The sequence below is a fragment of the Vanessa cardui genome, chromosome 24 (assembly GCF_905220365.1).
Source record: "Vanessa cardui chromosome 24, ilVanCard2.1, whole genome shotgun sequence".
Classification (NCBI taxonomy): Eukaryota; Metazoa; Arthropoda; class Insecta; order Lepidoptera; family Nymphalidae; genus Vanessa; species Vanessa cardui.
The window spans coordinates 4984307-5010828 of NC_061146.1; the positions used below are offsets into that span (position 1 = coordinate 4984307).

At 32.0% G+C, this 26522-nt stretch overlaps 1 protein-coding gene across 6 annotated transcripts in view; it reads right to left on the bottom strand.

Annotated features, from left to right (window-relative positions):
* Window positions 1-26522, bottom strand: part of LOC124539958 — a 140465-nt gene that overhangs the window by 89895 nt on the left and 24048 nt on the right. The window contains exon 2 of one of the 6 annotated variants that reach the window (XM_047117328.1): window positions 7537-7580. The exons of the other annotated variants lie outside the window; for them this stretch is intronic. The gene's annotated coding sequence lies outside the window, so the exon portion shown is untranslated. The remainder of the gene's footprint in view (window positions 1-7536; window positions 7581-26522) is intronic. 6 annotated transcript variants of the gene reach the window in all.

Sequence of the window (26522 nt, forward strand, 5' to 3'; positions counted from 1 at the left end):
TTTGATGGACACATTTTGTACACAAAGAATCTTCTCTCAACACTCCATACTTTTACAAGGACATTAAAAACTAGAGACATACTATTACGTATATTAAAAAACATCGAAACGCTATATGGAAAAAAATCGAATTAATTAGTTTAGCAACAATATCTAGCTATGGATTTCATTGATTGCAACAGACAAAAGTGGGTATATTACAAAAATATACTGCGAGCGGCGGCCAGCGTGCGAATGACGGTTGTGTAAGGCGACTACGAAATGTCTGACATCAGTTGAATAGTTCATGTATTGAGTTCCGATGTCACAGATAATATATAGAAAGAAGACAAAAGAAACTTCAAAAAGTTTGACAGGACTCTCACATTACATCACATCTTTTAAGTAAATTTTTAGATTATGGGTTTCCAATACGCCTACTATTATGCCTTCCAAATTAATTTGAGCCTGTAATCTCGAACGAACCGATCAGTCTCCATTGTGTCTTCTCCATCGCACGTGACATTGGCGAAATAATCTGTGCCTTTTTGGCACACATAAAAGCCACAAAAAAAATATTTCATGAAATTTAAATATAGCCAGTATTAATTCTACTTGGTATAAAATGTGTGTTCCTATTTTAAAGCAAAGTTTTGTGCAAGTCAATCTAGACCCTATCAACTGGAGTATCTCTGAAAGTACAGCACAAAGATTAATATTATGTATAACTTCATTCCGGCTTATAGGGTGGATGACCCAGTGTAATTACAGGCATACTATAACATCTTAAATTTCGTCGCATTGGCGGAAGAAGGTATAATGTATACTATTTATAATGCCATAGTAATATTAGCCACAAATCATCATTGACAAGTACCTTAATAAAATAAAAATACTAAATTTAAATTTGTGCAAACCTTTTCCTGTATAAAATTTATAAACAAAACTTCCAAGAAAATACATTTTATCTTATCGCTCAGCAGTTACAGCCTAAAGTAGGTACGTAACATTATTTAATAAACTGTGTTACCAGATCACAGGGACGAAATAAAAAAAAAAAACTCATGTCTTGCGCCTTATTCTTTTATGTTTCATTCAGAATCGCGATTTTAAATTTGGAATTCGATTTTTAAATCCGTTTAAATGGAATACAACAGATACGCCGACGTTATGCAAATTTTATGTAACCGTTAACCTAATTTAAATTACCTTACATTAACATAAGATTTAATTTTAAATATGCTAAGGGGCAAGGTGTTAAACATTTCTGCTAATTGGACGACACTATAAAAGTCTGAAGATTGCATCTATCATAGGCGAGGTATACGATGGAAGTGGCATATATAGTAGTACATATAATAAAACAAATCTGGTTTTGAATACATATAAATGCACCAGCATTAGATAGAGATAGTCTAGTATAGTACACTAAAAGTACAATATAGGCCATCCCTTTCTAAGGATAATGAAGGATTCCAATCACAAGCTAGCACTCATCAGATATTCTACCGCCATACAGCAATAATTAGTATTGTTGTGTTACATTTTGAAGGGTGAAATAGTGTCAACAAGGGTCATAACATCTTGGCTTCCAATGTTGATGGCGCATTGGTGTTAAGAATGGATAATATTTCTTGCAGGCCAATAATCTTTGGGCATTGGTGTCCAATTATCAGTTAGCAAAATTTGTTCGTCTGCTCATTTTATTATACATTTGCAATGAATGAAACAAAACAAAATGAATTCGCGCAGCGGGTACCAAAATTAAATTATTCATAATCTCACATCAAATTGATTTGACATTCATAATTATCTACGTTCGATTTTCAAATCTTACAAAAGTGTCTCTCATCTCGTTTACGTCATTTCCGATGTCATCTGTTCTGAGGTTTAAGTTCCTGAGTCGTTGCTAAATACACATTTTACCGTTGGTCGAATTTATTTCAGAATGGTATCGCGCCTAAAGTCATTGAACCTTCTGTACCTTAAGGATTAAGTTACATCGATAACTTAAAAAAAAACATATTTTTTTCATATCAATTTAAAAACAATTGGATTTGTATTTTTTATTTACTATCATATCATCTAACCAACGACTTAACGCACTTAATAAGTAAGGCACTTGAATGTAAAATCCCAATAACTACTTAAAGTCCCGACAACACTCAGGACCTTAGGATTTGTGATCTACTTGGTGGTAGGGCTTTGTGCAAGCCCGTCTGGGTAGGTACCACCCACACATCAGTTATTCTACCGCCAAATAACAGTACTCAGTATTGTTGTGTTCCGGTTTGAAGGGTGAGTGAGCCAGTGTAACTACAGGCACAAGGGACATACCATCTTAGTTCCCAAGGTTGGTGGCACATTGACGATGTATGGAATAGTTAATATTTCTTACAGCGTCATTGTGTATGGCTGATGGTGACCACTTACCATCAGGTGGCCCATATGCTAGCTAGTCCCGACTACACTCAGGACCTAAGGATCAGTGACAAGCCACTAAACCAAAGAGGCGGCTACGAGTAATGAGTTAATTGAATGAAGTCGTGCTTATCAAATCGGCGTCGTTACCAATCCGTATTGATGTAACAAAAGTATTGTTTTAATGTCAAAATTATTACAAAAGCAACCTATTTAATAAAATGAAATGACTAAAAAAATTAATTAATCATGATATTTACCTCATTTTACAATTATTTTGCATCAATTTCAATTCATGGTCCGCTCATTTGCAGTTGTGTAAAACCAAATAGTTACAACAATCAGCATAGAGAAACTTATTTTATTGAAAAAATATTTAATTAATCTTTTGTTGTTTTTTTTTTTATATTTTAAGAAGATTGAAATGTTCTAAGGAACAATTGCGTTCAGCATTGCAGTCTTTACAAACTTCCTTTTAAAATTTCGGTAACTATACAATTTTAAGTAATATAGAAAGGCCAAAAACTCCAAGGGAATCTTAGGGCTGGTCTGATGCAAACTTGAATAGTTTCATTGAATTTTGGGAAACCATTTCACAAAAGGCGATTTGAACTCGTTAATTAAAAAAAAAACGAATTAGACATAGCAACATCTAATGGTATAGGTATTCATGTACTAAAGAAATAAGTGTCAAATTCTAGCAAATCATATTTCCCAATTCTCACATTATGAAGCTGTTCACACCCTAAGAACTCTACCAACCACCAACGACAACGAATGTAACTCGAATTTCAAATATTTTCTACATCTATTAAAAACAACTAACCAATTATTAGAAATGATGCGTTGTTTTTAAAAGAACTACAGACAAGACATATTTTTTAATTTTAATTTTTAAAAATCCTCAACGATGATCAAAACATATATCATAAATATAGTTCAACAAAACATTTCAATGACAAACAAACACTAATCAAATGTTATATTTTCCATACAAATTATAAACGAATTATAAAAACATACAGCTAACCTTTATCGTAAACAATATTGATAAATTCTTGACCCAGTTAAACGCACATAAAAAGGCGTTTCTGAAAAATGCACATAAACATATGTAAACCACGCAAGGGCGTAAATTAGGCGCATTCTTGTGCATGTTAATGATCATACCACAGCCAATCAACAGCATCGTTATCTTCACTCATGAATATTCCAGAACTATACACACATATATTATTTTTTATGGTATAGGTTGACGGTTATGTAAGCCAATTGAAGAGGCCACCACCGCTTATAGACGCTGTCAGAAATATCAACAATTCCTTGCATTACCAATGCGCCACCAAACTTGGGTACTAAGATGTTATGTCCCTTGTGCCTGTAGTTACACTGGCTCACTCATCCTTCAAACCGGACCACAACAATGCTGAGTAATGTTTCATTTCATATTCGTTTATAAATATTTTTTTGAGTTAAGTTTTTGAGCTAACTTATATTAGGGAATATTTTTGGAATTTAACAAGGAGGAAATCTACGCGATACATAACTTTCAAAACGATTACGAACGTAATCCCAATCGTCACCTTATTTCACAATACGAAAGTTTTAAAAAATCTGATGCATCAGTCGAGTAAGGAGTTTCTAAAGAGAATGTGGGCAGTTCTCAAGGTCGATTTGTTTTCGACGTGATCATATATCAGTATGATCATGACGATACAATATGAGAAACAAACCAAGTGCGAGACGCATTTTTTTACGGTATAGGTTGGCGGACGAGCAAATGGGCCACCTGATGGTAAGTGGTCACAATCACCCATAGACAATGACGCTGTAAGAAATATTAACCATTCCTTACATCGTCAATTTGCCACCAACCTTGGAAACTAAGATGTTATGTCCTTTATGCCCGTGGTTACGCTGGCTCACTCACCCTTCAAACCGGAACACAACAGTACCGAGTACTGTTATTTGGCGGTAGAATAACTGATGAGTGGGTGGTACCTACCCAGACGGGCTTGCACAAAGCCCTACCACCAAGTAACTTTGCACTGGGGGTTTCGTACCACCCAAACATTTTAACCGTAGTTTTAATATTTTTTCTATCTCTGTGCTATAATTACTTCTCGATACAAATTTCATAATTGTTGGTCAACTGGAAGTATCCTAGTATAGGTTGTGATTCCTTTGCAAATGTAAGGATGGACGAAAGGACAAAAATACCGACGGTCAGACTGATAACGAAGTTATCTTATAAGGATTCCTTTTGTCCTTAAGAGGTACGGAACCCTAAAAGAAATACAATGTGAATAAATTAGGAGCACCGATTTCGGTCACAACATCCGTTATCATATTTAAAGCAATTGCTGGTGATTTTCAATGTACAATACAGAGAGCCTACTTAATGGGATGTGATCAATAATTAACTATTAATAACAGCGTCAAAGTTTCGCCAAATAATATAGCTCATTTACAGCTTTTATTACTGTTAAAACTATGTGTGCATTTATGGTTCCTACACAGACGTTTAGCCCAAATACTGTTTAAGTAGCTTGCAAATTTGTCCCAGCCAAGTTCTCCCTTGTTTCTTGGAGGAGATTTAGAAGGTTTACTACGCTATCTAAATATGGATTTATTGATTCCAGCATTAATAGTAAGAATACTTAGTAGTGTTGTGTTTCATATTGAAGGTTTAGTGAACCAGTATAAGTAGACACGAGGGATAACATCTCAGGTTTACACAGGGGAGACAACATCTCAGCTCTCAAAGATGGTACCAAGTGGCTAAAATCTTTTATACCACCAATGTTTGTGGCCGGTGAAGACTTCCATCAGGTACATTTGCCAAATAAAAAACCATAGGCGCAGACGTTGATCTAATCGCTATCAGTATCTAAATTTTCTAAAAAAACATGTGAATACAATAGTTTAAAATAATTTCAACGTCCACTTTCGTAAGATAACGGGAAGAAAGTAGCGCTTTAGATTCGAAGCACATTATTTGAAAGGCTATTATATTGTTCACGTGAAAACCGTTCGTGGATTGAATCAATGATTAATTATTTGGTTTATATTCGAATTCCTACACTTTCGCGTTTACAGTGTATTACAACGACACTTTCCCTTTTTGCATCAAAAAATCTATATTACGCTTCGATGCTAAGAATGAAGAGCAGAGATGGCCCAGTGGTTAGAACGCGTGCGTCTTACCTAACCAATGATTGCGGGTTCAAACCCAGGCAAGCACCGCTGATTCATGTGCTTCATTTGTCTTTATAATTCATATCGTGCTCAGCGGTGAAGGAAAACATCGTGAGGAAACCTGTATGTGACAAATATCATAGAAATTCTGCCACGCGTGTATTCTACCAACCCGCATTGGAACTGCGTGGTGGAATATTTTCCAAACCTTCTCCTTAAAAGGAGAGGAGGCCTTTAACCCAGCAGTGGGATTTTACAGGCTGTTGTTGTTGTTGCTAAGAATCGGTTGTAATTATTGAGGATACTTAAATAAAAGAGCCTGGTGAGAGATATAGAATCAACAAATGTCAACATTTCATTCCGCCAAAATTCAGTCTTATTCCACATATATTAGTGGTCGTCCGGCTTCGTTCACGTTTTAGGATTTTGGCTGTCACGTGTTAGGCACAAAAAGCCTACATATGTCCTTCCTTGGAAGTTCAAATTCGCTTCAAACCGAATATCATCAAATTCGGTTCAGCGGTTTGGTGAAAGAGCGACGATGGCGATATTACTATAGATGTTAAAGATTGATACCATGTTTCTAAGATATCACTTCACATCTCACTCTTAAATGACAGAATACTGACTTCCGACTAAAGTAGCGCAACTTTATTAAAAGTGATCCAAAGTGTGAAAGTGATTAAAACTGAAAAAGATTAAATGTGAGTGCTGATTAAAAGTATCCTTAAATGTTACAATTGTTAAACTCAATATCGATACACACTTTTTGACATTTCACGAGCGCAATGAGTATCGAGTATATTCTAAGAGAATAGCTGTACTAGATTTTCTTGAAATTGTATTTAATTAAATCATTTTTTATTCTATTTTTAAAATTTACTCAATCACATATACGTAGAAATTCAGTCTTACAAAATGTAAGCAATTATTCTAGAGAATTAAATGTCAAATTTGTAGCGATATATTTTTTTTTAATTTAAGCGCTGGTCAAAGGACAAAGTTTTTAATTCCAGAATATTACGCCTAAATATAACCGTTCTTAATGGCAAACCGAGGAACCTTAAAGAATGCGGATTCCTCACATCCGTTTGAAGATAACTCTTGTATTAATGCAAATTAGTATAATCGATTTACTCTTTACCATAAGGTTAAATAAACATGACCTTTGGTGGACAGTTTATATGTTGAAATACATATGTAGATTATCTTTTAACCGCAGCAAACAGAATGGGATTACCCATGATTTAATTTAATAAAACTGGCCGTGAATGCCGCCCTGGGAACAAAATCAAAATAAACTTTATTCAAGTGGGCTTTTACAAGCACTTTTGAATTGTCAATTAACAATTAAGTGAAGCTACCACCGGTTCGGAAAGTAGATTCTACCGAAAAGAACCGGCAAGAAACTCAGTAGTTACTCTTTTTCAACATTTAAAAAATACAGGCATGTTAGTTTATACAATTATTTAAATTAATATATCCTGCGTGGAAGTCAAGAGGTATTAATTCCACGATTTTTTATCATCTACAAAATCTTGTATCGAGTAATACAGAATGATAAAGTCGCAAATAGCCTATGTCCTTTGTTAGAGTTAAGGCTTGTTTCATACCAAATTTCATCACATTCGGTTCAGCGGTTTGGTCGTGAAAGAACGACACACAGACAGACAGAGTTACTTTCATATTTATAATATTATTATAAAATAAGAACAGGTAATGTACGACCATATAATTATATGTAGCTTTCTCTCCATGAACGCTGGCATTTAAAACAGTACACAGACATTTCTTATAGTATCTCCTGAGCAATTGAGAATGAGTTAGCCTAGCTGAATACGGTTGAGACAAAACATCATCATATTCAACGGTTAGACAGAGACAAACAGAGAGAAAACATATACACACTATATCAAATTTAATAGATAAAAATAGTACCTGTAGGTATCAGGTGCTTGTACGTAGATATTTCCGGGACTTACCTGCAAAAAGAAAAAAAAAATACTATTAGTATTACGAGTTAATATATGTAAATATATCATTATTATGGTATTATATAGTCATACTCCAGCTTAACTAGTTATCAAATAGGTGTCATTAAACAAAATATAGTGATTTTAATCTGTTGCTAAATAAAAAATATCAACCAGAGATAATTAAACCTTACGAATTGTCTTAGTGTTGCCATTACGAAATTAAAATAAAAAAAATATCAAATTATATACGAACTCCTTCACTAATGACGTAATTAAAAAATAATAATGACGAATGAACGAAAAATTACTGAGAAAATTGCTCGTGTGTTTGAAAGAAGTATAAATCATGACGTCATAAAATTACGACATACAACTCATCCTTCTTGGAAATAACATTAAAACTATATCCTGTGTTTATTTCGCAACACCCACTTCTCACTAGAAACAGCGTATTTTATGTTTCCTGTGAACGAAACAATATTTGACACTTATTAAATAAGGTAAATATTATAAAGTCGAACGCAATGTGCATTGCTATATATGGGCTCTCTTAGGCTACGGTCACACGTTTGCAAGCAACCGACTTACAAAGAATATTAAGATTTCTTGTACGAATTTGTGTGAACGTAGCTTATGAAACATAACAACGTTAATCTAAATATACAGTATAAATTAGTATACATTAGTATATATGTTCACGACGAGTACAAAGTGTGTAACTGTGTCTAATCACGCAACTAGAGAATAGGAAGTAAGAAAAATAAAAGTAAAGAAACGGTCCATTAATGTCCCCAGACTGAATAAAGGCAAACCTCCTTTTGAGGAAACATGTAAAATTTCATAAAAAACATGCAGGTTTCTTCACAATGTCATTTATTATTATTAATTAAGCATATACATTAAAATTGTTCGGATATGAACTTTGGTTAAGATTCACTTGTTCTATACACCGAGGCTTTATATAACCGTATATACAATTAGTAACTACAATAATAAACAAAACTACACTATGAAACAAAAGAGTTCGAATACTTGTACAACTATATTTTCTTAATGTACGACAATGTTGCCAGTTCATGTCATAATTCCCTGTATATCCGGACTCCTGAGGGTTGCCCGTGTAATAAAATAATTGAGGTTTTATTTAAGTAAAATATATTACGTGATATTTAAAATAAACAGAACAAACTCAGTTCTCACGATCGTCACACCGCTAATGTGCTTAAACTAATTATTACTCTTGTTCCAAAGGCAAAACATACAATTGTATGTTGTAATACTTTTAACAATTTATATACAATGATTTACGTAATATCATTAGGTAAATAAACTTATTATATTACACATTAAATCAAATAGAATATATGTTATAATTAATAGCGTTATAACTAACACATTTGCATACAAACTATTATGCATCCTATGCCCCAAATTACACAAGTGCTTTCGCTACTTACATTGGGATCAGAGAAAGCAAAAACCATAGAGGTTTTATGTAGTGTTACAGTAAACAAGGCTTGCTCTTGTCAGAGAATCCACTAAATATCTCCAACGCGAAATTTTAAGGAATCAGAATTTCATACAAGCCAAGCTGTTATACTGTCAATGATTCTCGTAATTTAACATGAACTAATGTATAAATAAAATTACTAAATAAAACACATTCAAATCAATATTTCTTGGAAATTGAACCCAGGACATTCGGTATGCAATGCTATTCGGCTGCACTACGCTCAGCACGATCAATCTCAATTTCTTTAATATAAAACAAAAAAAAAAGTAAATAAGAACAAATTTTTCGCAATAAAAATGAATTTAAAATGTAAAAAAAGAAATGCAAAATTAAGACAGACTCTGATGTTAAACATAATTACAATTACATAAAATAATTATAATTTACATTACAAATCGTTTTTAACGTTCGCGCATTCAACAGAGCATAACAAAGAAAGCAGACTATTTGTTTGAACCATAGATAATGATTTTTTTTAATAACTATCTGTTATTTTAATCTAAAATGAAAACATAAAACCTTTTTTATACCGTTTTCAAGACGGCTACCAGACAGATGAAATTTGCAAGATATTTAAAAATAGAACAAAAATATAAGTGAATTATTTTTTTTTGCCTTGTAGTTTGCGCCTCGGGGGCTACAGCGTAAATCTGTACAGTCTATAAATAATATTTTTCAATAAATAAGCCAAAACAATATTATTTCTCCTAAGACTAGTAAATCTTGAAATCAACGCGTTCAAATACACAAATGTTCAATTTTTTAATATGTATTAATAAATAAATACACTATTGTATATGAACAGGAAAGATATACACACTGCGATCTTATCGCTAAAATTATGAGTAAATAAAGAATCATGACATACATAAATAGTGTACATATATTAAAAAGCAATTGCAATATTATCTTAAAAATAAATTAAAACATTATTACATTTCAAAGAATAAAATCCTTATGAAAATATGTATAATCTGTAGCTTTGAAAAAAGAATTTGTTCTTTATCTTACATAACATAATTTTGAATAGAGAACGAAAACGAGAATACTATTCATATAAAGCTAAACATTAATATTTAGCAAAATCACACCTGTTTTCAGGGCGAAATTGTTTCGATTTTCAAAATTATATTTTGTTTTTATTCAATTTTTTTTTTTACTTTTTATACCTACTACTTACGTCTTGATATCTTAACTTCTAAAATCGATTCTTAACATTCGTTACTAATACGAGTGACGTTTTAATAATCTGTGTTCAAGCGAATACAAAACCCAATAAACGAATACCAACAATCAAACATCATTTGCAAGTACTTGTACATATTGTATGCACTAGTAATCTGAAATAACGGTTAGCGGCTAGTTATGGTAAGACTATATTTTCTAAAATTAGGTTAATCGTATTAAAATTATTTATACAATAATATAAACGGTTTAGTTTTTCGAAACATCGTTTGGAAAGCGCGAAAAATAACTAATTACAAGGTAATTTCGTTTCACGTTAAATCTTAAGCAACACAACGCTTGTCGACATTCCGTCGTTTCACGGAGATTTGGCAACGGAACCATTATTTTAATGCTTCGAATTTTAATAACAATAAATAAATAACTTTTACTTTACAATAAATACAAAACGAAACATCAAATAATTTAACCTTTGAAATCTCTATCCTTCTATTAAAAATAACTTTTGACTACGTATATAAATTATATATTTATAATATGATTTGGTTTAATTTTAAGCCAACGAGTGCGGATTCAAACCTGGGCAATCTTCACTGAATTATCATGTGCTTAATTTGTGTTCATATTTTATCTCGTAGTAAGCAAGAGGTAATAGAAAACTCACATGTTTCCAATCCGCGTTGGCGCAACATGCTCAAAGAAGGTCCCTCATACAAGGAGGATGTATAAAAAAAAATTTGATGTTTCATATTTAACGCGTACCCAAGGGCTTAAATTAAAAAAAAACGTTTCAAAACTCATTACTATATTGAATACAAAATAATCCCTGACTCTAAAGTAATAATATTCTCAATGTAAATAGCCAAGGAGTTTTCTTCCATTGTTCATAAACTGTTTAGACAAACAATGGCATTATATTTGGAAGTTAAAAGTTTGACGGTCACTCTGTCAGGGTGAAACCACGCCCTTGTGTTGTTAAGGTTTTACAATTTAAAAATAAAATAATTAAAAAAAATCTCATATAAAAATATATGAAAGAAAATTTAGAGAATACAACTAATGCATATTGTAGTTTGACGTGTGATTTTTACCGATCTTTGATTTGTATAATTGTTGAAGCACCAAATCTATAATAGTCTTTGGATTTTATAGTTTTGTTGTTTTGTACCCATAATGATCATTCATATCTGTTACTTTAAAAAAGAAATTAGGCAGTCAATCTTTGCAGAAGTGAGGTGGGAAATATCAGCGAGTGCTTAACGATAGGAAAAATGTACAAACTCAGTTCGGAATCTATTTTATTATAATAATTTTGTTGCTTAATTTGATAGCCATAAGATAGTTTGTATACCGTTGTAAATATAATTTAATTCAAATCAATGCCGCACTTTACAATACACTTTTTTTTCGTATAAGTTTGCTTTTCAATGTGTGATATGAGCTGTGCAGTTTTGGATTAACCAATTTTCTTATTTATTTTGATTCATAGAATAACGTTTATTTAGTCAATTCAGCCAGTGTTATAAGTTAAAAAATCATTAAATTCTAAACAAAATCTATAGAGCAAGTTCACGACTAAAACGTAACATGTACTACGATTTTGAATCAAAAAACTGTAATTTAAATATGCAAAAAGTCATATATGATTCGTTTCGCCACACGCAAGGTCGCGCGGCGTACACCGCTGTGCCGATGTCTTCTTGCTTAATAAGTAATTACAGGACAAACAATGCATTTTGTAACTGGTCGCACGATCTTGGCTCTAGGTGATAAGATAGCGCTTGAACAGAAACAATTAATACATACATATCGCTTACAATATACTCATTACTATCAATAAGCTCAAGTTTGACGACCTCCGTGGTCGAGTTGTGTGAACACCTGTTTTCAAGGGTACGCCACTCCGAGGTCCCGGGTTCGATTCCCGGCAGAGTCGATATAGATTATCATTAGTTTTCTATATTGTCTTGGGTCTGGGTGTTTGTGGTACCTTCGTTACTTCTGATTTTCCATAACACAAGTGCTTTAGCTACTTATATTGGGATCAGAGTAATGTATGTGATCTTGTCTCATATTTATTATTATTATTAATTTACTAAGTAAAGCCTTATTAGCCATCGCTAAGCAGTGAGACACTTACGAACTATTAATATTATTCTATATTTATACTTTTTTCCAGTTATTTATACAATATATAGACGCGATATGATAAGAGATCATCACCGCCATCACAGTCAATATCCATAGACAAAAATATCGTAAGAAGTAGGTACTGATTATTCCTTACAACCCCAATGCGCTAACAACCTTGAGAGCTGAGATTTTAATCCCCCTGTATCTGTAATTATACTGGCTCACTCAACCTTCAAAACGAAACTAAGAAATACGACGGTACTAAGTATTTCTCTTTGGCGTTGAAATGCGTGGTCGTTAAATGAAATCGACCATTAAATTAAATATTATTATTTTTAGAAGATAACAAATATACTTAATGTTATTTATAAACACAATCCAAAATAATAATTATTATATATCACTTATTAAATATAAATAATATAAAGTATAAATATTTTAACATATTTTTAATATAAAAAAAAATTGAACTTTCAATATCAAGAAAATCAAGCAACGTTTTAAAGCTCCCGTCGTAAAGAACACATAACGAAACATCAAACAAAGGTTGTGGATAACTAACCGTGAAATATTCATTTCATACAAACTGCGTTCAGTGATTGTAACTTTAGAATAGGAAATTATGCATTCAAAAAATATTCCTAATGAAGAATGTCTTTTGCGAACTTTGCTTAATATTTCGATCAAACCTACATTAATCTTTGAATTATTAAGTTATTGCAAACATTTATGCACAGGCATAATTTCGATGATATTAGACACACGCAGGTTTCCATACGATGTTTTCCTTCACCGCCGAGCACGAGATGAATTATAAACACAATTAAGCACATATATATAGTGGCGCTTGCCTGGATTTGAACCCGAAATCATCGGTTAAGATGCACGAGTTCTTACCACTGGGCCATCTGAGCTCTCTGAACATTTTTATATCTACATGTAAATTCATTCTTTGTAGTACACCAAGAAGGTTACACACCAAAGTTACTTTTTAACCGACTTCAAAAAAAGGAGGAGGTTCTCAATTCGTCGGGGCCTTTTTTTTTTTTTTTTTTATGTATGTTACCGAATTACTCGAAGATGGCTGGGTCGATTTTGACAATTCTTTTTTTGTTTGAAAGGGCATGTTTTACAGGTGGTCCCATTGTCAGGAGATTAGGATCTGATGATGGGATCCTGGAGAAATCGAGGGAACTCCTCAAATTTTATAGGCACACCTATAGTGATTTCGGTTTTATTCAAAGTGCCTTGGTCATATGCTCACGAAAATTGTCATTTGATGAAGTAGAACTGATGATGAAGACCACAACTGGTAATCAGAACCTATTAGTAACTATTTTACGGGTTTAGTTCTATTTCTTTAAGATAGTTGTCAAGCAATTGATGTTAGTAAACATGCCTATGATGAAGTCTAGCTGATGGTGGACTACCAGGAGAACTCCTCAATGATTAACGGTATTGCATCGGGAAAAATGGTATTGTCTAATTGGCGATGAGCAGTTAACATTAGGCTATTGTAACTTAGGTAACGCTTAATTTGAGTTGCAGTCCACATCGTATTGAAACGGCGTTGAGTTATGTTTAGAGTCGAAAGCCGAAATGTACTGAGTATAATAAAGTGAATGACAAACACTACCAATTGTAATTATAAATAACAAAACAACACTGAAAAGCAGTAAATACATTTTTATAAATAAAAAAAAACCGCCTTCAAAAATGAACTAAAAAGGAAAAAATAATCAGTTACATCCATATCCAATTTACGATTTTTTAATCACCTTTTGAAGTCGGTGCCAACAAAGTAAATAAATTCCTATATAGAAATCATTTATTTGTATCGATAGTAAGGTTTGTCTAATGGTGTCTATACAATAAATAGATTTAGGTTTGTATGTATGTATTATTAATTAAAAACAATCATAAATAAGACAATTGTATTAAAGATAATATAAATAAAAAATTCAAATCTTTTCATGTTTACCTATAAAAAATATAATAATATTAAATAGCCTGTAATTCTTAAAAAAGTAAAGTTTAAGTATTGTAAGTTAATTCCATTACTCTGCACAACTGTTATTAGGAAAATGCAATCTTATCGACAAATGTATTATGTATTAAAATATTAAAATTACATTTAAAGATAACATGCGTTAAACTTCTTGCTAGTTTAATGTAACATATTTCAGACTTCATTCGAAACTCAACGAACGAAACCTCTTTAAATAATCAGTTTGAACTTTACAAAATCACTTCGTGTAAACAAACAATTCACACTAAAATATCACCAAATATTATTCATAATTTATTACAAACGACACTAAATTTATATTTACACAATACACCGTAACTATTTTAAACATTTATGTTAATTTTATATCACTTGCTTGATGACTTCACGTTTCTGACACTGACAATTTATTGTTATTTAAAATATACAAAATTAATTCAATGAGTTCATATTATGTTGTCATTTTTGTATTAAAATTCTTTATTCAAAATTATACGATAATCATAGTTTAACGTTTTTTTTTCTGAAGAAATACAAATATATACGTGAATCGATTACTTATTTTAGGACGTATAATTATTTTCCTTTGCACTTTAATATCTACACCTATGTACTTAAAAAAAAACTTACACTGGACTTCTGAAACTTTACAGAACAACACTTCTTATTTTGAATTCCTACTTATAAAATCATGTAATGATTCTCGAATCTGTTTTATATTTTATTTATTTTATAACACACCACAGATAATGGTAGAGTTATAGCAAAACCAGGCATTCTAATCTCTTGTTCTTAAAAATGAAGTATAAATAAATTTTTAAAAAATGTAAATAATAACAACAAAACCAAAAAATACTATATTGTTTTAGTAACTTATAACAGTTACATCCGTACCAATCTTGTACACAATGCTTATTTCGTAACTACTGTTTCTATCTTAGCCAAGAGTACAAACAACTCTCTGAAAATTTAAATAAAACTAATTATAACGGATGAATCGCGTATATTAATTATTTTTAAACATCCCGACGTTTCGAGCACTTTGCAGTGTTCGTGGTCACGGGTAGACATAAATTCATTAATGACCTAAACTAATGACGATAAAAGTAAATTTAATAAAATAAATTTAAATTAAGAATCGCGGACATGATCTAGAAAATCATGAGAGGATGACGATACGTCAATAAATGTTAACGGCAAGGCTACAGATAACCAGACAACCTGCCTTTCTATCTTCCCAAATATAAAACATATAAATATAAAGAGCTATAAGAGGAAGAGATTGATTTTATTATTTATGTATTAAACATAAAATGCTCTCGAAAACTAAGAAAGCATGTAGAACTTACATCAATAAGAAATTTGTAAAAGTGAAAACGCTTTCAAAATCACATTTAATCTGAATTAAATCGTAAAAACGTATACAATAACTTGCATACACTTTTTTTTCATATTGTATTCCCCATTGTGCGGGATAGAAAGTCACTATGAAGGCTCGTGGACATTTATGGTTCGGTTTGACTTCACTTTGCTCTTAGTGATTTGAACCAAGTTTATTAAACTAGAAAATAATCGCTCGGAAATTATAATTATCTTATAAAAAAAAGATAAAATTATAGCTTGCATGTCACAAATTAAAATGGAAATTCACAAGCGTTGATCTAGCTAATTACTATAGAAATCTATACTAATATTATGAATGCGAAAGTAACTCTGTATGTCTTCATATTGCTCCTTCAAGGAGAAAGTCCAAGGAGAAGGACCATTGAATGCAATTTAATGAAATTTGTTACGAAGCTTAAACTTCAAGAAAGAACATGTGCTTCTCTTTTTGTCTAACACCGGACAATATCCCCTAAAACGCGAGCTTCAGGCCAAACTGCTTTATAAATGGCAGCGCTCTATTTAAACCTTTTGAAAGTCAAATTAGTGTAGTAGCCATAGCTACTACACTAGTTTACATAGTTACATATAACGTGACAAAAAATATTGTCATCTCGTAATCGTATTTGGTAAAGCATAAGCATATACTTTTCTTCAAGAAGAAATATTAAAACTTGCCCACTACCTTCTTTCCTAGCTGATTGGTGAGCAGTCCATGAATATTTTATATACAGTATATCAAACTTAATAACTCAAATTGATAATGATGTTTAAAAGCTTTATAACTGAGTGTTAAATATTTGAAAAGATTCAACGATTTATTTAAGAAAGGTCACATAATCAGAAATAAGACGAGGATTATTTTGAGTTTTCTAAATTAAATATTTTCTACGAACTCTTTGATTTTGTACAGAATGCCATTTGACCTCTTTGGTTAATTTAAGCGGAATTATCGAGACAGCTGCCTCATATTACTCAACATCTCAGCCGCTAAACATTTGCATTAGATTTTTGCAACGATAATCAAGAGCTGGGTTTAAAATCTGCACTAAAATGCAGTTAAAATAGCATTTAAATGCAAGCAGTTTTGTATCAAAGTAACTTATAAGTTTAAGTCGTGACTTTAAATTTGCATTTATTTATTTAACATTGTCAACTTGAAGCGGTAACAAAAATATCTATTTACCCTGTTTGGCTTTATAAAATTTAAATAAGAGCCATTTGTTAGCAACCTCCGAGTAGTGCGTACACAGGTTTTCATGGGTACGCCACTTCGGGAGCCCGGGTTCAATTTCCGTCCAAGTCGATGTAAAAAAGTTCATTAATTTTCTACGTTGTCTTGTCCTGACTCCTTGGGCTCTTAGCTATTACACGAAATATAATTACATATAATATATAATATAATATAATATATTTTTGTATGATTTTAGTTATGGTTTTAAAATCATACAAATATTACACTCACAAGAATGATTCAAATATAACGAAAGACTAAGTATGGGACTTCTCGGCTTGTAGACAATTTTCGTACAACGTATGCAGGTTTCCTCACGATGATTTCAAGTCATTACACATGTTCAAACTAGTCTGTTTTTGCTAAATGCATCTAATATTGAATTAGTATTCAATTTGGTATTGCAGCTTGATAGAAATATTGCAAAAGTTTCGTTATATGTGTCATACATTACATTAATAATTATGTTTATCTAAAAGTAATATTAATAATAGTACCAATTGAAACATATCGTTTAACGCCTATTAATAGTAAGTTATTCATCTCAAGTAACGTGGGCTGGCGTATTGTGTATGGTAAGTGTACAATCAACCACTAAAATGTTTAACATTATATTTTCATCACCAACTAATATGATAACAAAATTAGGCTCTTGCTATTATTGTTTATTTGACTCGAAAGAGATTAGATTTTTGAAAAAAGTACTCATTAATTATCATTTAATATTAAAAAGTCCTATGGAGTGACGATTTACGCAAGACGGCTGGCAGGATCTGGATGGTAGTAGACGAAGAACGATCACAGCTGCGTGCAATTGGAGAGATCTATGTCCAGCTGTGGACTAGTATGAGCTGGTAATGATGATGATGATGATGAAATGAAAAAATTTAGAATTTAAAGTAATTCTACACAATTGTTATCGACCAATGAGATTACATTGTATAATCATTAAATTTTTAAATTCACGAATGCTTTTTGAAGCTGACTGTACAAGCTTATCATTGTGTCGTATTTCCATCGCACTATTAAAAGCTCTAAGCGATACTTTAATACGCAATTATAGTTAATACTCAACCATATTAAAAATATATATTAAAGCAACTTTGTTCAGAGAAAAAAAACCTCCATACATGAAATACCAAGGTGTACTTTGTGTGACAGTATAATATTTTGGTAAAAGCCTGAACCTGAAAATCTGCCGTTCTTAGGCAGGCTGCTTCTATTTAAGGGGTAAGTTAAAGCTAACTACGCATCACACTGATACATTTTTTTTGTTATGACAAAATATATATATATATATGTCGAAGCGTCAAAAAGTCTAATAAGGATTTTTTTATTATTTATCGTAAATGCTGGCGACGTCAATATGACGTAGAACACATATCAGCGAAAAATAATGATATCGGAAGGAAAGATATCATGAACGTGAACGACTAGACTTATATTATGAATATCATCATATCTGATAACGAGCTGATGCCTGACTCCTCGTTATATATATGTCGAAGCAGCAAAGAGTTTAATTAGGTTTCATTTATTTTTTTATCGTACATACTGGCGACGTCAGTATGGCATAGAATACATCACAGCGAAAAAAGGGATATTTAAATTAAAAAAAAAAAAAATAGAAGAAAAGATACAACGAACATGAACGAATAGAATTATATATTGGAATGTCATCATGTCTAATAACGAGTGCATGCCTTACTACTTGGTGGTAAGGCTTTGTGCAAGCCCGTCTGGGTAGGTACCACCCACTCATCAGTTATTCTTCCGCCAAATAACAGTACTCAGTATCGTTGTGTTCCGGTTTGAAGGGTGAGTGACCCAGTGTAACTACAGACACAAGGGACATAACATCTTAGTTCCCAAGGTTGGTGGCACATTGACGATGTAAAGATTAATTAATATTTCATACAGCGTCATTGTCTATGGGTGATGGTGACCACTTACCATCAGGTGGCCCATATGCTCGTCCGCCAACCTATACCATAAAACTCTTCTTTATATATATACTAGAATTTCATAAAAAATAAAGTTGTTATCTGTTATCTAAGATACATAAAAACGCTATCACCATAATCAAAGCAAATAAATCAACGACCGTAACTCGTAAATCAAATAAGTACGGAAACATACATTTCAAAATTATAGTCCATAAACAATATGAATTTTAGGTTTAAGTATAATTTTCCATTGCCTAACTGTAGTTCCGTACAAAACCCCTTCACAAATTTTGTTAATAAATCAGTGTAATGTCCGTTATCAAATTTAGGTTAGCCGAGACAATGAGATAACGAAATGATATCTTTATGAAGTAGTTTATATACAATAAGGTTCTATATTTCTCCATGAACAAAAAAATAAATAAAAAAAAGAAAGGCCGCGAAAAAAAATTGTTCGATAAACGAGACAGAATCAAAACGCCATATATTAAAAAAAACATTGCTTATACAAAACGTAATCTATGCAAATGTTATAAATGCGAAAGTTCTTTGTATGTAAGTTACTCTTTACGACTAAACCAAAGACTCAAATTCGACGAAATTTTGTAAGAAGCGAACTTGAACACTAGGAAGGCTATTTTTTATGGCATACACTTGACGGCCTAACGCGAACAATATCGACAACAAGTCATATATATATCCTTAATGGTTTTTATGATTAGCATATGACAACTGGTAAATATACTATATCATTTAATTATGTTAATTAGAGTACCATCATTTTGTTACTTTATACAATGGCCGTGTCAAAATGTTATTATAAGTTATATTCATTGGATTGGTAGTTTATCCTTCCTTTTATATAAACGTTGAATAGAGATAATGGTTAGAACACTGTCTTACATCCTAACCGATGGCTATCAATTCAAATCCAATGAAGCGCTACTGAATTTTCGTGATCTTATTTTTTGTTTACAATTCATCTTTTGTTTAGCTGCGAAGGAAAACATCGTGAGGAAACCTGCACGTGTCTAATTGAAACAAAATTTCACATATTATTCCTCCTCCATTAATAGGCTTTAGCCTAACACAGGGAGGTTTTATGTTGACACTGATCCCATACGTGGGTACAACGTGTACAGTACAGGCCGCTAGTTTATCACGTTCGATCCGGAGCGAGAACTTATAAAAACATTGACTTCTCTATCGGGCGGAGGCTGTAACGTCTATTTGGTATAGTGTAGGAAAGTGACAAATATATTTATATGATGCCTATTGAAAACAGAATGCTACCTACCTACTTAATCTTTTTTAATATTATAAATGGAAAAGTAACTCTGTATGTCTGTCGCTCTTTCACGAACAAACGAATGAACCACAACAACAACAGCCTGTAAATTCCCACTACTGGGCTAAAGGCAGGAGGCCTTTTGAGGAGAAGATTTTTTGGAACATATTCCACCACGCTGTTTCAATGCGGGTTGGTGGAATGCACATGTGGCAGAATTTCTATGAAATTTGTCACATGCAGGTTTCCTCACGATGTTTTCCTTCACCGCTGAGCACGAGATGAATTATAAAGACAAAACAAGCACATGAAACAGCGGTGCTTGCCTGTGTTTGAACCCGCAATCATCGGTTAAGATGCACGCGTTCTAACCACTGGGCCATCTCGACTCAATTAACAAAACGAATGAACCGAATTTGATGAAATTTGTTGTGAAGCAAGTTTGGAGTTCAATCCAAATGGACATAGGCTTTCTTTTCCTAAGTCGTGATAACCAACTCCTTCAAACGCGAACGAAGGTGCGGGCGACAACTAGTATGATTACATATCCGATAGATTCATAAAACATACTTGTCAAGTATTCCGAGACGTTTGTCGTTTATTTGCGCAAGACTGCAATTTCCTCCACGACATATTTCCTATTGTCGTAACATGTACATGAGCATGTGGGTGAGGGACAGATATAATCGAAACGTAATCATAGTACAACTGTTGTAACTTAGGATATATTATTTCACAATAGCATATAAGGGGCCTCGGAAGATAGGTGATGATTTGTTATTAAAAGGGTATGTACTAAGACTACCGGCTTACACACATAGCGTTTAACACTATTTGATTGTTCTTCGGCTTCATTGAAAGAAATAGATACTTGTTTTTAAACTTAATCAAAATCGGTTTAGTAAATATCAAAAAAGAAAACACAGACAAACAAAATGATAGTTATTTAGTCATTCAAATTATAACACAGATTTTATTTTGATTTTTTTTTTAAGTATATCTCAGTATATTGGTAAACAATCTGTCAACAATTGTAAACAATTTATTATTTGCCACCTTGTAATTTATATTGTCAAAAATTATTAAATCAAACTGACTCCAGTAATAGTCCTTTAGGAATAAGACATTCATTATCATATAAGTTAATCCTCAGGCATACAAAAAAATTGTTCTTTAGCAACCTTTTAGGAAACAATATAACTCTTTTTATATGTATTTAACACGTCTTCTATTTATAAATAACTAATTATGATAAAGCAACAATGACATATGCATAAGTGTTGCCATGTTGAAAAAATATCTAAAATAATCGTTAAAAAAAGTAAATCTATTTACAATACGAGACAATTGACAGTCTACATTGCAACTGTAATAGGTAAGGGACTACAGTCACCTCAGACATAACTAAGAACGAGCGATTCTTTATTGTTTGCAGGAACACTTCCCATAGGTACCCTAACTTCCATTTACTCCTATCCTTTATATATATAGGTTTCATAATTACCCTTTCCATGTTAAAACCTTAGACTGCGGTTGCATAGAAGATAAACATTTTCAAACAATGCATCCAGTTGTACGGAACATTGAAATTACAATATGCTAACAATAGGTGTTTTCAAAGTGTTGCCATTTCCTGAAACTACGCGGTTTGTATTTAGAACTCTCCGTAATAAATTTTAGTATCTTTTTAGTGCCAAGTGGTGGATAATGCCTTGCAAGAAATATCTGTATTTTAAAACAATATGGCTGACAATACATCGCAATTTAATAACAATGTACTAACGCAATTTGGTCTAACGTACTAGGATACAGATACAGGGACTAGGTATTGGGTTTTTGGGTTCGAGTTTGTATGTTAAAAATGTTATGTTGTGGACATTTTGTTTCTCGAAAAGCACGTTAGGCTGTTGATGAGGCGCTTGAAGTCTTTTCTGTTGTGTCGTTGTCGTTCCATTGGGTAATAGTAGTTTTCGAGTGGAGAGTGCAATACTATCGTCACACACACTTGTTAACTATAATATCAAATGAGATTAAGTGCCATGGCTAAAAATTACTTATATCAACTGTTTTGTAATAATTTAGTAACTTTAAATTCAATATGACAATGGGAGATTAAGATATTTCTCTTTCAGAGATAGAATGTTCAAAGCCAGACAGCTCTACGGTGGTCTGGTGGATAAGTATTTATTTAAGCATTTCATGCCATTGATATCATAGCTTAATTATTGTAATTTGACATTTTTTATTTCACTGTGCACAAAACGTCTTGTAAGTACACGATTTAAGCACCTACTTACGTACTCACGTGACTCTCAGCATAGTTGATATCATAGCTTTATTTTTGTAATTTGACGTATTTTAATATCACCGAGCACAAAACGATAAGATGTAAGTACACGGTTAAAGCGCCTTCTTTCGTACTCACTTGACTCTCGACGTAGTTCGTATTCAGACAGTTCAGTCTAGCCCACGTCTCCTCTTGATACATAGCCTAGTAAAAAGTATATACTTTTCTAAATGATGTCAATTTTGGTGTTTAGACAATTCGAATATATTTCATCGTCTACTAGAATACTAATGATTACTTTCTATTAATCTTTCATATTTCCTGACAATCACCACCTCCTTCTTCTTTCCCTTTCGCTCCTTTTTTCCGACTACAATCACTTAACAAAGCAGAACAATAAACGTTTTCTGTGATTTAATTCAGATCCACATTTTTCCACTCTGAAAAATCCTTATTCCTCATATATTTTGACGCCGAAGAAGTATCGTCGATAATGTAACAAATAAATTATACGTAATAAACATTAAAAGTGAAAAATGTTTTAACACAGTATTGCCAATACGTAAAAACTTGCAGGTTTCGCTTAAAACAACTTTTAAACAAATTTTCATTACAATCTATACATATATGTATAAATGTTTCCATTGCAATATTTTATAAAATTAACATTCTAATTCAATAAGACATAAAATTCTACCACGTGTTTGTTTACATCAACAAATCTATATTAATATTATAAATGGGAAAGTAACTCTGTCTGTCTGTCACGACCAAACCGCTGAACCGATTTTGATGAAATTTGGTATGAACCAAACTTGAATTTCAAGAAAGGACATATGCTACTTATTTGCCTGACACATGGCAACCTACAACCAGTCTATCTTAAAATACGAGCGAAGCCGCGGGCGACTACTAGTGTAAATATATTAAAAGATCTGTGTACGTTTAAAAACATTTACACATTAAAGTAAGTGTAAGAATGTCAGTAATATGTAATGTAATAAATTATCACTAAAAATAAAGATGAAACAATGAAAAACTTCGCGCTATATCAACGATCGAAAGTGAACGTGTTGCACACTAACACACGTGTTACGTAAAACGCACGTGTTCATCGTAGTGTGTGTGCTGCGCCCGCGCAAGTCAGGAAGCGACATACGAAAGAACCGCGGAGATTACGTTAAATGGAAGTGACCTTTAATTTTTTTAATTAATAACATGTATTATAAATTGTCAATGTTTATTTAAGTATTTAATGTAGGTAATATTCTTTCAATTAAATCAGTAAATAAGTTTACATATTTTAATAAAACAAATAAGAAATTTGTACGTTTCAAAAAGAACATTTAATTTAGCGTTTTTCATAAAAAAATAATAGGAAATGTACTATCTACTTATGGTGAGCATTTTTGTCTATACTAATTACCGATGCTGCTAGCATTCTTGCCATTCCACGCGGTCAAGATTTAAACAGTTTTAGTTCATATTTGTATATATTTAAGCATTTAATGTTGTTAATTATTACCGATACTATTTTTGTAATGTCTTTCTCAAAAATCTAGCAAACGAATATACATTAAACTTATAACAGAATATAGAGCGCGTTTAGGAGAATGTTTTTGTACCTATATAATGTTATTATTATAAGTGCGCTTCAAATTTTCACTGGCTTTAAATTTAGACTATTCACGTGAAAAGCGTTAAATTTTATTTGATGAGATTATTTAAGGAATTTATAAAAAATAGTACAAAATATTGGTAACACTTCTAGTATATTTATAGTATCGATGTAAAACATGAAGTAGATAGATCACGACGCTCCGATTACGGAGAAAATCTCCGGGTTAGATAGTTATGCCATTTATCGTTTTTTTTTAAAATCGCTTTCTTATCAACCATACATATTATACAACCGAATATCGCGGTCATTAGAATTAAAGCCGTAATATAAATGTGTTTATGCACACGCATACATTCGCAAGTACTCACACATGTACAATGCGTGTGTACGCAATTTCACACAAATAGAATAAATAAACGCACACAGATGCAACGCGGTCTCCTTTCATAGCAACAGTGTGACGTTTAATTTTTTCGACACGATTTTTTTTTCTAATAATTTATATTTCATCTTTTTGCATTGACGACATTGAAACGTTTAATTATTGAATTATAATATTAATATATTTAAATGAGTTTTTTATTAAGTTTCATTTCATTATAATAATGCTCGCTAAATTTATACTTGCAATACTATTTAAAAGACAATACTAAAACAAAAAAAAAAATTTAAAAGAGTTAATAATTTTGTAGTCAGCTAATTAAAGAACACCTAATAATATAATAAAAAAAAAGATTTGATAACAATGCACTTTAATTAAGCAGCATTATAATCTGCGATACATTCACTACGATTGCATTATCTGTGGTCAAACAAGAAACGATTGTTATCATTTATCAATTAATGGAACCAGCTATAGGATATCCTATTGCCAAGGTAATACCTGCAATAACTCAGTATATTATTAAGATTAAACATGTCGAACGAATGATTTCTGAACAACATTATCTCGCTATGAAATCGTAATGACATACTTGCTGTTCCGGATCTTGTGATTGCTAAAATGAATCCGTGACAATCAAAATGGTCAGTCATTAACATAGGGATACAGACAATGACTAGAAATAGTCATAATCTTAATAATAATGTAGATACACATCAGGACACCAGCTGCTTAATTTGTGTTTATTATTCATCTCGTGCTCGGCGGTGAAGGAAAACATTGTAAGGAAACCATGCATGTGTCTAATTTCATCGAAATTCTGCCACATGTGCATTACACCAACCCGCATTGGAACAGCGTTGTCTAATATGTTCCAAACCGAAAAAGATTTATTCCCGCATCGATTCCACGCTGCTAATGTCCGATCATAGAGCGCGTTGATTAGTCCGTGGTCGAAAGGACATACTTTTAAGAAGCTTCAGTTGTAGATAGTTTTGAACAAAAAATAATGAACTAAGTAAGATTTCGCTAATAGGTAGTAAAATTCGAAAACTAGACAACATTTCCTACCTCAATGTCTTCTAAAAAATTAATGGGTAAACATAAGAGAAAGAAAGAAAGAACATAAATTTAAATATCTTCAGTTGTAGATGCTTTTATACAAAATATAATGAACTAAGTAAGATTTGGCTAATAGGATGTAAAATTCGAAAACTCGACAACATTTCCTACCTCGACGACGAGACCGACGTCTTCTAAAACATTAGTGGGAAGTCATCAGGTTTTTTCCAAATCGTTATTCAAATACACACGTGACATTATGTTCTGGGAAAAACCTACTCATAGACTATAATAGAGCGTTTAACATTTATTATTTAAAATTACATATAAAAGCTGTTTTTACTCTTAATAAATATTTCTTTAAATTGCCATATAAAATGTCGACCTGTCGTTATCGATAAATCATTCGTTTATTTATTCGATGACTTTAATGTTTAAAAAATAGCATTCAAATTAAATATATTTAATAACCTGTATTTTTCTATTAATAAAAATATATATACAATACCCAGACAGAAAGACATACATGATATATCAGCGATCTCCTTAAAGGCTTTTACTGTACGTACAGCAACAACACAACAACAATAAATTTCCCACTGGTGGGCTAAGGCACAACATATTCCACCACGCTGTTAAAATACGGGTTGGTGGAATACACATATGTATGGCAGACTATGAAATTAGACACATGCAGGTTTCTTCACGATTTAGTCCTTAATTAAAAGAAACTGTACATTATGTTACAGGATCACGTTGATGAAAAGTAGATAGAAAACAATTCTTCTTTTAAAACATTTAATTATTTTCTTACGTACTTGTACCTAACCTACTTACATAATAAGTATGTACTTTGTTTTATATGTAGTGATTGTAAAATCAGTAATAAACCATTTAGTATTTGCA